Source organism: Taeniopygia guttata, chromosome 4A, assembly GCF_048771995.1.
Source record: "Taeniopygia guttata chromosome 4A, bTaeGut7.mat, whole genome shotgun sequence".
Classification (NCBI taxonomy): domain Eukaryota; kingdom Metazoa; phylum Chordata; class Aves; order Passeriformes; family Estrildidae; genus Taeniopygia; species Taeniopygia guttata.
Window position 1 is genome coordinate 10129432 of NC_133029.1, and position 12609 is coordinate 10142040.

General features: G+C 38.1%; 1 protein-coding gene across 19 annotated transcripts in view; it reads right to left on the bottom strand.

The window, feature by feature from the left end:
• TENM1 (teneurin transmembrane protein 1) overlaps window positions 1-12609 on the bottom strand; it is an 873984-nt gene that overhangs the window by 360299 nt on the left and 501076 nt on the right. The window contains exon 1 of one of the 19 annotated variants that reach the window (XM_041716263.2): window positions 4854-5724. The exons of the other annotated variants lie outside the window; for them this stretch is intronic. The gene's annotated coding sequence lies outside the window, so the exon portion shown is untranslated. Of the gene's footprint in view, window positions 1-4853; window positions 5725-12609 lie in introns of those variants that run through there. 19 annotated transcript variants of the gene reach the window in all.

Here is a 12609-nt window from a genome sequence, read left to right on the forward strand (position 1 = left end):
TCCAACATTCTCCTCTCCTGCTCTGCCCTGAGCATCCCCTGTAGGTAGATACATGTCACAGAGTACTGGGACAGATCAGCCATTCCTGCTTTAACCCAGAATGTATTTTCTTTTTTTCCTCTACAAAAAAATCCTCCTAAATACTATTGCATACCATCTTCTTTAATGCCATATACTTCCTTACAAGTGTTCCATGGGTGCAAGGGCTGCAAACTTCCTCATAGACCAGTTCTGAAAAAGGATCCAGAACTTCCACAAATGGTTTCAGATATTTACTGACACCTGAAGAACAGGAGGATTCAGTTATTTCCTCTGCTCTGCTTGGGGGCTGTGGAGTATACAGGAGGGAGAGTTTCCCTGCTCATGTGCTCTAACTCTCTCCTGGAAAAACCTAAACAATCAAAAGTTTCAGATGCAGGAAAAATCTTGTTTAGCTCCAGGGCTGGACCATACCCACTGTGAATAAAACTTCTACAAAGTTTGCTGCACAAATGAAACCTGAGAAAACCAAGCTTAGTAGACAGTTTAAAAGTGGATTTACTTTTCAGAGTTTCAAATTAAATATTCAAAAATAATACTCTGGATATGACAGCTACCTACCTCTAGGAATATCTGTGGATTGTATTATGAAGTAATACATCAGATCATCTTTTAGTTGAGCAAACCAAAGAATTTTCCACTTGTTTCATTCATCATGTTACAAAAAATACATTAAAGTGGACATTTAAACTAATATTTATTAATATCTAAATGGCTTCATGGACACTTGAACTAAAAATAATATGCAAGTCCAATTTGAAAATTCAGTTTAAGGAAAACACTGAAATATCAAAAAAATCTAAAAACTCACAAAACCTGGCTTAGCAAAGTGCTGAATATTTCACTGTTCTGATATCCTACACACAGCATTGATGTGGATGATATCATAACATCACAGGATAGAAATAAAAAAGCATGTGAACTTGACTTCCAAAACAGCTGGTAAAATAGAGGAAAGGGAATGGAAAGAGAGAGGAAAGAGGAAAGGATAAATTTCAGGTTAGTTTGTTATTAAAAAAACAATGTAACCTATCTCTTCTTGTCCCCTAAATAACAATTTACATATATATATATATATATAATTGTGTTAATGTAAATGTTTATTATTTTCTGGCTTTGTTTTGTTTTTTTTATTTTAAACAGAGCTTAAAGTTAAGCAAATATTATTCAGGGACAATTTTTGCTTAATTGATCTTGGGCTAAAGGAATGAACTGTCAGATTTCTTGAGACTGCTGCCAGGTTTAATCTCCTGAGATCAGTAGCCAGGGACAGCTGTAACTTGATGCATCTTATCAATCATAAAATAAAATTCTGTGCAGACTGCAGAGTGAGCTCTGCTTCTCAGCACAGTCATCCTGGTACTGGTAAGGTATTTAATTGCAATGTGATCCTCACTATTAAAAATACATGAACTTTTCAAATGAAAGTGCAGGGAAGTCTGGGAATCTCTTTCTCCTCAAAGCTATTGCTTATAATATTGCTGGTATTCCCACTGCAGTATCATTATCATGATACAAAGCACTAAGTGTTTGAAGAACTGAGGTTTCAATCAGTCTCCATATGCCCAGATAAAGTGTAGATGAAAAGCATAGGAAAAAATATTCTAAGTCTTGAAACAAGCAGTAAACAACGGATTTTATAAAAAGATTACTGTGCTGGAGAGGAAACTCATTCATTCTTTTTCATAAATCCATGCGTTTCCTCCCACATTTCACATTTCTTGTTGACACAAAGCATAGTATTGTTTTATCTCCTTGTCTACCCCTTCTGTTATGATATAAAGCCTTCCCTACCTCAGTAATATCAGCTCAATCTATCACTCCAGCCTAATGTTCTCATCAAAGCCAGGCAGCCTCGCTCCATTTCTCCATTTCTCCAGAGAAATGTGCCGCCGGTGCACACCTCCAAACCCTGCTGCAGGTGGGGTGCAGCGGGGAGGGCTCCAGCCCTGCAGGCTGCACACACAGGGGGATGCAGACCTGCAGCTGCTCTCAGTGCTCTCACTGACCTCATCTGCTCCTCCCCTCTCACATCCCTGCACTGACTTCCCGCACTTGTCTCTACCTGGAATCTGTTTCTTACTCTGCTTCCATAATCCAATTAATTAAGGGATGCCCAGCTTTAAGTACATGTATATCCAGAACCAACAAAAGCTATTTGTGAAGACTGAAGACATTCGAGTATATGTTTCAATTTATTTCAATTTATAGCTGTGTTTTACCCCATAAATTCACAATGATAGCAAATGCTTACTCATCTATTTCCACTTTTGGGAAACTGAAACAAATTTGCATGCACACATAGATTACAGAGCAAGAAAATGTGTGTCTAATTAACATCAACGAACAGCTAATTATGAACAATAAACATTGGATGAAGAGAATCAGTCTGCAAAAGGGGAGTGGAGGATGCCAATTTGATCATATAAATCCTTGATCAAATATTTCAGGGCAGCTAACAGTAACAGGAGAAATTAATTATTGGCTGCAAGGTTTTCTCGGGTCTGTAGATATTTCTTTCTGACAGGAGCACCTCATCCCAGTGCCACATCCCACAATGGAAACAGACACAGGGAAAAATAAGGATTCCAGCTTGGCTCTTTCTCATCCCCACACTGGGTGCAGCTGAATGGGGGACAATTCAGCACTTTGCAATTGTGTTTTCTGTGGCCCACAGATTCCTCTCTTCTCCTTGTAAGCATTATGCCACATACTGTACAGATAGTTCATATTAAAAATGTTTTATAATGTATTTATGAAATATTAATATAATTATCTCCTTTACTGTCCTGTGCTTCTGTATGCACACCTCCACAGAAGAAAAAAATAATAACAATTTAAAATTAAAAGCACCTGTGTTTCATCTTGAATAGCTTTTCCATCTCAGTGAGGGTTTCTGTTCTTTAACATTATGTTTTCTTCCAAATCAATATGTATATTTTACCAGGATCAAAAACTGTTAAAATGCTGTCTTATATTGCTAGAATAAATATATTCATTATTCTCAGCTGAACAGCAGTATCCAAGACACCTTCCACATCCAGACACCAGGAATTATCAGTGGCAAGACAGATTATAGCATGTGATAAATGTGAACTTCTAAAGAGCTTCCACAATTAAAAAAGGAAAAAAAAAATCCAGTAAAAAATTTCAATTACAAACTGTAAGAAGTCCTCATCTCTATCCCTGGTTTGTTTAACACAAATTTTCTCAGCTCACATGATCCCATTGCCAGACAGGAGTACGATATACACACACCTTTTCTTTTTTACGAGGACTTGAAAATTTTGTGGCACATATATCTTAATTGTATGTAGCAATTTTTAAACATGCAGCACCTATTAAAAGGTGAAAACAATTTCTTAGAGTTGCTTAGGAGGAGATGAATTGTTTGGTGGGTTGAATTTTAAACTCTTTCAGCTACACAGCAAGAGGAGTTTATCAGGTGAATGTCAATACTTGTGAAGAGAGAAAAATTTTGAAAGTGTAAACTTCTATTTTATACTCATTATTAGCTTTTGGTGGTAGCCTATTCCCAGGGCCTCCATACATCCTGCTGCATTTGAGCAATAAACAGAGAGCTAACTGCAAAGAGAAACCAGGTGGAATTTACTTGCCTCATGTAACCATTTAGAATTTGGCTGAAATACAGAAAGATAACTACGAAGATAATAAAACTGTCTAATACTATTTTCTCTCCAGTTTTTGACTCTTTATGACTACCTAAGGATGTGGTAAATACACAAAAGGTGCACAGAAAGTTCACCTATTAATATCAGACATCTCATGCATTAATTATAGGTATATGTTCAATCCCTTCTTGTTAACTTGACAAGAAGCACCAGAAAAATTCAGTGTCCCAGATGTGCTAGACTGACTGGTGGCAGTGCATTGCAGAAGCCACTGTATACACCTCACAGAAATTAAAAATAATATTTGCAGTACTCTGAGGCAACCACCAACCAATTTCAGAGATCTGTAGAAATCTTGCCCCAATGCTATTGATAGCTCCTGTCCTTGTTGCTAATTTTGAAACTGTTTTAAAAGTGTTGCATAAAAGAATTGGCACATGGTCTCGAAGGTGTGTGGATGAAAGGTTCCCAAGCAAACATGGCATGGAGACCAAAATCTAGAGGTCAATATCATAAACAATTTGTTGAAGAATGCCTATTCATTTAGTCCTATTGAATATATCCTTAAGGGCCATTTTGAACAAAGAACAGCAAAGACCATTTCAGCCCAGAATGCAAAAATGTTGTTGTTCTCCCATGTTCATGTTTTTGCTCAACCTAAAGTTAGACTTACACTGCTGCCACTCAAGCATTGCTGCTTTTTACATGCAGTATTTAGTGAAAAAGTAGAAAATCACCTTTGGCAGCAGCCACTAGCAATCCATGTTAAGTATCATTAAATTGCATAGCCCTCTGACTAGGTTTTAGATGGAGACAGACTTAAATGAACTTGCTGCTGGTCCTAGAAAGTATTTCACAGCAAATCTTGAGCAAGCTCAGAGAACTCGAGTTGCAGCCACACAATACATTGAGCAGAGCTTTTCCCTCCCTGAGCAGCAAATGGATATGCAGCCTGTGTCTCTCCAAGGAATTTTCATCTGCAATTTAATACCCTAAGTACCCTGGGAACCTGTATGTTATTAGACAGTAGTTACTACAGTGTTTAAATTAATTCATATAACAGTACAAGTTCCTGTGAGTGTAATTACATGCACGTGGATGGTGTTAGGATGAATGACTCCTACACCTGTCCACACCACTGCTGCAAATATCAAAAAGATTATTAAAAGGCAAACATCTTACCTGCTCCCAACAACACACAACAGCATTTTCCCTCCCTCTCCTCCACTCCAGCTGCTCTCAAAGACACATCCTGGAGGTTACCAGTCACAAATAAGCTCTGAAGGCTCTGCTGGGGTCTTAACAACAAGCCCTAATCCTGCCTGGCATCCTGTGATAAATAAGTTGTTAGAAGCTACTAGAAGTTGGATCAATGCAAAGAAACATCCGCCCAACGAAATATGCACAGAAATTTTGCAAAGCAGGAAGATGCTGAGAGAGAAATGGCATTGTTAGAGTGTTAACAGCATCCAAGCAGCTGTGCCTGGTCCTTGGCAATCCCAGTGCAATGTCAATAGAGTTACTCCAAACGTTTTAAAGTCTCTTAGCACTGCAAAAATAACTATGAATACTACCATCTAAAAATACTGCAGTAATTCATCCTCATTCTCCCTCCCAACACCCACTCTGGGCTGTTGCATTTACACTCTGTCTGCATTTTACCATTTAGGGCACCAGCTGAACATTTGCAATGAGATGTTAACAACTCTGTGTTCACAGGGTATTTATCTGTCTTGGCATCATCAATTGTACAGCTCAATTACTTAAAAGAATGAAAATTTGCAGCTCCTACTTGGACTATACAGCACACTATAAGTAGGAATCCTACAGATTTGTCTTCCTCTGTCCAAGCCCTGAATCATATCAAAAAGCATAAGTGACACAGTTATCTTGGATTTGCTGGATTTCTACTGGGTGGTGGTGGACCAAAAAAATTAAAGATGAAGGTAAATATTCACTTAGAACAACTGTGACCTGAAATGCAGGGCTCTGAGTCCTTTTGAAATAACAAACCATCATGGTCAAGGGATTGCATAAATGAATTGAAGATTGAATAGTATGAAAATCACTAAGATTTTGTTTTTTTCACTCCTGGCTTCCAAGTTTGGCAAAGAAATAAAAAAGCTGAAGAAAAAAAAGTAAAATGTGAAATTAAAAGTTTTTTCATCAAAATATGAATATTTTTGTAAGATCTCATGCACTTTTTTATTAATATGGATTTCAAAATCCATCCACTTTCAGGTTTTTCCTTGATAACTGGAACATTTTAAAGAACTCAGATTTACACTAAAAATATTCTGCACAGCACTAACCAGAATACTCATGAGTTCTCTTTTGTGACAGCTACTCCCTCTACAGCTTTTGGCAAGTGACTAAGGATGAAACTTTGTCTAGTAAAGTCAGAGGGCATTTGAGCACTGCTTTAAATGAGACCAACATTTCATAATCCAATCATTCCCATCTACAGTAAGGCAATCAGGCATGTCTGAAGAGTAAGAACTTGTAACATCATTTATAATTGACATATAAAATCATATTCTAAAATGCAACATTTTCAGTCCTAAACTGTATTTGCTCTAGTAAATAGATACTTCATGATCATCAGAGATCACCAGTATTGTTTTTCTTAATTACATTTGCAAGTAATTAATGCCATTGCTGCCTTCATGGATTTGAAGTATTCCCTAAATGTTCCTGTACTGAGCAAAAGGGGAATATAGTGATAACGTAATGTAATTGCAAAGTCAAATTGTAAAGATTTTTAATAGCAACCACTCTATAGCACTTTTAATTTTCTGTCTGCTTCATGAGCATTAAATAATTATTTCTCACATTACCCATGTGAGTGGGCTGCAGTACTCCTGTCTGCAGGCTTGGTGATGGATGTTCTCCCTCTATGAAATGCTGAGCATTGGCTGCTCCAGGGGTGTTTCAGGCACAGCCCCAGTGCCAGCGCTGCAGAGGAGTGCTGGGGCTGCTCTATGGCCTCTTCCTAGCTGCACCCATGGAAATTTGGTACATGGGCTGGAATCAGATTTCTGTGTGCAGAGAAACTCTGAATGAAGAGCTTTTCAAATCAGCAGATGAAACCTTAGGAAATCATGGGATGCCATCTGCTTTACTTTACATTTTAGCACTTCATTTTCTAAATACCTGCTTTCAAAACATGTTCTAGAAGATTATCTCTAGGAGCCAATGGTCAAAGTTGAGACCAAAAGAAGTAAGAAATGTAAGGACTTGGGTGAAACAGTTGTCACTATCTGAAGAAGGAAAAGCTCTCTTGCACGTGTTACTTGTAGGAATATACAACTTTATTTTGCAGACCAAGTGAGAAGGATAAATCATTAGTCTTTCACAAGGCAATAACAATTTTATAGCAAAAGGAGCTCTGTGAGACTACCCACTTTCTCTTAGAGCAAAAAACTTCTTGAACCATATACTGCCACGAGGACTGCAGAATAATTTGCTCTGATGAGGGCAGATGCCCAGACTATCACTGTTGCCCTGAATCCTAACACAAATACAGCTCCAGCAGCTCTTCCTGTGTGTGAGAAGGTGAGGAGCTCACAGAAAGGATTATTCCCAGAAAGTCAGAAATTTTTTTCCACACAACTCAAATTTTCCTGAGAAAATAGGTTTACAAACTATTTTATAAATTGCTTATAACTTACATTGGTAAAATCCAAATCAAGAGTGGGGAGATGGTTAATGGAATAGGAGGAAGTTTTGAGTTCAAGTTAATAGTCTTCCTTTGAGCTCTTACAATATTTAAGTTAAATCTATTTTATGGCCTTAAAAGTTTGCTTTTTAAAAAATTTTACAGACAGTATAACATTTACTTCAGAGTATTTTCTTTCTGTTCATGAAAGGAAATTTTGTTTCTATCACCTGAACAGAAGCCTAGTGAGCCTAGGCAGGTGGAACTTTAACTTTTTTTCTGTCTTTTAGATAACCATTCCAGTCATCTTTCAATGGAACCTGCCCTATTAGGTTCGGACAGAAATAAATTAATCATGTTTTGAGGGTAAGTCAAAGAACCTCAAAACAAAGTAAGATTTACTATGTGTTCTAGTCCTAGCAAAGAGAGAGGCTTGGAAAAAGAGTATGAGAAACTTGTTATTAAGAGGTTAATGTGTCTGTCAGACTCTTAAATCATAATGCCAGTAGACTCAATGAAATGACAAATTGAACTATAAAGAAAAACACAAGCAATCATTCTTTAAGCTAAGTATTGAAGAACCAGTTTTCATTGGTTTCTTCAGTATTTTTGTAGACTTGAATGATTCCAATGCAAACTCTGAATCACCTATGAGAGTTTAACAAAAGACAGAATTTCCTGCTCAACTTTTTAATGCGTGCCTGAGACAACTGTCAGAGTTTTGACACTCACCAGCCATTTTAACTCTCCACTATAGTTTTATTTCCAACTAATTACCATTAAGTATATAGAAGATTCTTTTTTAATGAAATTATATCAGACCAGGAGGAATGAGAAAGGAAGGAGCATACAAAAATCCAGAATAAATAATTCTTGTTTTAAACAAATACAAAAATAATTTCTCATTTATATGAGCTACGTGGGGCCTACCTGTATGAAACATTATGCAATGGGAATCTTTTAAGCATATATATTTTTTTTTAGGTTTCCTTCCTCTTCCATTTTTAAAATTTTAAAATGGGCAGAATATTCAAAAAGATCAACACAGCAAAATTGGGCAAAGTAACCTTATTGTTGAAAATTGTTTGACAAAGAGTAATAAAAAATTATTCACACACTTTGATATCTTTTGAGCTCATTCAGGCCACCTCTATAACACCATCTCTTCCCTCATTTTTGCTCAATAACAACAAAAAAAATCTCTTGTAAAACAAATCCCTTCTAATCTCTCGTTCAACTTCTGTCAGAATTACACTGACCACTGCCTCCACTTGTCCTTCCACTGTGGGACCTCTCATGTGCTTTAATTCTGTCCTTCTCTGGTGCTGTTTTTTTCCCTGCTCCCAGTTCTGTTCCTTTTTTCTGTGTTTTTCTCCTTACTGTCGTTGAATCCTCTCTGATTCCACAAGATTTTGCTAATTAACAGGCACAGAATTCCTATGAGGCTGAATGACAATGCCTGATAGACAGGTAAAATTAAAGAGAGAAAGCCTAATTAGTTTGATTGGGCCCCTGCAGGATTCAAAATCAGAGGTGCTATTAGGGCATGAGCATTCCTTGCAGTGTTCCAAAAGTGGAGCTGTGAGGCTGTGTCAGCTGCGGCTCTGGGGCTGGCAGCTTGACAAACATCCCCTCCAGAGCCACCAGAGCTCTGCTTTTCTCAGACCTCCACAAAGCTGTAGTCTGAGCAATGTATGATTTCTACCAAAAAAAAAAAAAAATCAATATGAAAACATTCTTATATTAATTCTTATACTGCATGATCACATTCCATATTTATGACTTTTCAATAGAAGGACTGGTACAGCACTTGTAAACATGGATTTTCAATGCCAAGCCCAAAGTACTAAAAATCACAGTAGGGATGTTGGGTTAAGGGAGACACAGACATTCATGTGTGAAGGGCAGTTTCTTGGAATACACTTGTCTTGCATGGAAATATCCTGAATTTGATATGGAAAAGCAATGGAGAAGCCAAGCATGGCTCATTTCCCCAAGGGAAGGGAAGTCCCAGAGCATGTCCAGCACTACTCTCTAAAGGAGTTCACCCACATAAACACTTCTGCTGCTTTGCCAGGGAGGTCTGATGCTAAGCTGAGCAGCACTGACCTCAGCAAGCCCAGAAGATTCTGGGATGGAGTCTAAACCATCCATCCTTATTGCATGTTAAAGGTTAAATTGAATGACTGCAGAGCATATATAGAAAAAAACCACAAACCCCAAACCATTACTAATTTTTACCTGCAGCATAATATTGGTCAAGTTATGAGTCTTAATAGTTATTTCCCTCATATTTAGGGGATACAGAGAAACAAGACACACTAAATCTATCATAATCTCAAGAGTATGAGAAACAAGATGGCCATTGCTTGCACCTTCATTTCAAATGCCCCATTAAATGGTTGATTTGGGAGCAAAACTCATAATTTCATAAGGGTAATTGGATACACTTTCTTCTGTTGCAAGCAAATTACCCCCTGGCACAAGAATTTTAAAATCTTTGGCAGCAGACCTCCTGAAAGCCATCTGTGTTGGAAATTACTTTTTTGCTTGTGGGTATACTATATTTACATATTTTGTTTTATTTCACAATATTTAATCTAGAGAGAAAAGAGACTCTTGGGACTAACATTGAAACTTCTCAACAGGTTTTAAAAAAATGTAGGTGTCCAGAAAAACTGGCCATACTAATATAGCAAGATGTCAAACTGGAACCAAATTGATTTCTGTTGGACAGTCAAACATTTATTTTAAGTACACCTATTTTTAAATATCTCTTTTTTTATTTTATAGCAAGACTAAGAATTTGTTACAAGTGCAAATTGATGACTACCTTTTTAATCCTTGTAAACTCCCTAAACTTTCCTTTGGTGAAATCTGTCATGCTGGGTCTCCAGCAGTATGAAATCCCTGTTGTTTTCACACATTCAGTTTATTTAATAGAAATAATTTATGAAATATCTTGACAACCAAAGCTGTGGATAGCTGAGCACAAAATTATCCCTCCCAGTGTAAAACACCAGTGCTCCTACCCCCTCCTCAGCAACAGCAAGAGATGAAGAGATGGTAAATCCTAAGGTTTACCTGTATTAAACTTAGCTGGGTTGAATCAACCTTCTTGGTTTGCTCCTGCTAATATTCCTCTTGCAAATGTGGAGTTACAATGAAATAGGAAGATAAAGTGATAATTTCACCTACTGAAAATGTGAATTTGAAGACTGTATTTAGTAATGCAGATTTTTGAAAAAAAAAAAAAGTGCAAATTCTTTGACAGTAAAAGGGTAGTTTTCTAAATAAATAGCATAAATGCCTAAAGGATTTTCTACCATGAATTGTCTTAGGCCTTCCATACTTCTCAACCAGAAACATGTCAGTATGAAGAAAAACTTCCTCATATTGAGTGGTATGGGAACAAAAGAGAAACACTCAGTATAAAAGCTTGCCCTCTCTTGTAGGAAATAATCACTTCTAAGACCCCAACCACTTTGAGAACTTAAAAAAGTATTCAAGGTTGTCAAGGCTGCAACCTATGAAAAACACAAGCTGTTAAAAACCCCCTGGAACTCAAATGTGCAAAGATGACTTACAGAGATACACCACTCTAAACTTGTAAATGGAAAAAGCAAATGCAACATTTCAAAGGACACATGTTGCAAAAATGATGAACTTGAGGGTATAAACTTGTTTCCAGATGAGGTTTGTAGCAAATTATTTTCTGGTGCAGCATCTGTCAGCCTACTGCCAAAGAAAAGGCACCCAGGTAGCTGAGCTACCATTCTGCTTGCAAATTTCTCTATTCTGCATTATTTAGGAGGTTATTCCTACATACCCTGCAAGAAGTGTCCATGGTCAGGGACAAAACTAAACATCCTTAAAGGGCAGATGTCAGAAATTACTCATTATTACAGACATAAAGGGACAGAAGACTACAAACTGTTGAAAAAAAAAAAAAAGAAAAAAAGTCTGAAAAAGAAATTCCAGCTGCAAAATACATGAGTTGGCTATTCCTGTGTGCACTGACTGGCCATGGCTCTGCTGCCTAAATTCTGCTTATCAGCCGAAAATTGCCTGAGCCTCCCCAGGCAGACACAGACAGATGTACCTGCTAGGACTCACATGGACAGGAGAGAACATTGAGAATTTTGAAGTACACTTTCCACACTGTGACATTGCTGAAGTATGATAAAATTCCACGCTGAAGCTTTGACCAAAAAATGTGAAAGGCGCTGAACCCATTGACCCCAGGAAGGCAGGGGGCAGTGCCTGCAGATGATAAAAACAGTCCGGACAAGCTTGACAACAGGGACACCAGGGTTTGTACCAATGCCTCCCTGTGACAGCCAGACTTAGTAAGATGATAGAAATGAGATCTTTAAACCTTTCTTGCTGTCCTCATTATTTCCCAGTGGGTAGTTAAAGCACTTGCTTTCAGCTCAGGCATTTTCTTCCCCAGTTGGCAGGGTGGGAGGTAAAGGGGGTGCTGTCACTTGGAGGTGTCAGAGCCAAGAGGAATGTTGGGTGCTGCCTGCAAGGACAGACAGATCTGGGCTTGGCACCTGAGCCAGCCGTAACCTGTGCCCTCAGCAGAGTGCCACGGGGAAGAGCTCCAGGCTGGGAACATCATCAGATGATAGAACGAGTTTTTCACACCAATTTATCTTGCTATTTTCATTTGTACTGGGTATATTTTAATTCCCCTAATTTTCCAGATTCTATGGGGTGCCAATATTTCAGTGTTTCATATGTCAAGTCTCTGGCAGTCCTAATCCAAACTTTAACTCCTGTTAAACAGAACACTGGGCAGGCAGGGGATGAGATCAGCTGCCATTACAAGTCACACGTGAGGAACCTATGGGTGCATCTGTAACACTTTGTCAGAGTCACACTGCAAGGAGCTGTTTTAGCCCTTCAAGGTGGAACAACCTCCAGAACCATGGAATAAGAAAATGGAAGCAAACTCCAGAGCTATTAAGGCTGGATACCTCAGTAGCACCTTAGGACACAACATCAGCAAACCCAGAGGGGAGAGACAATCCTGCCCCTTGTCAAAGCATAGCACTGCCAGACCAGAAAAGGAAAAACAGTTTCTGTCTGCATCTGGAAAAAAAGCTGGAACCTGATTCAGAGCAGGAAATACTGCTAATCTCTATAATGCAATCAAATTATCTGCTACAAAATAGGACATCAACTTCACTGAGAGCACATGTGCTCAGATTTGTATAGAGAAGAACAGTTCCTCATTCAGCATGGCCAGGCAATGCATTCAAAAGTTTTTCTGGC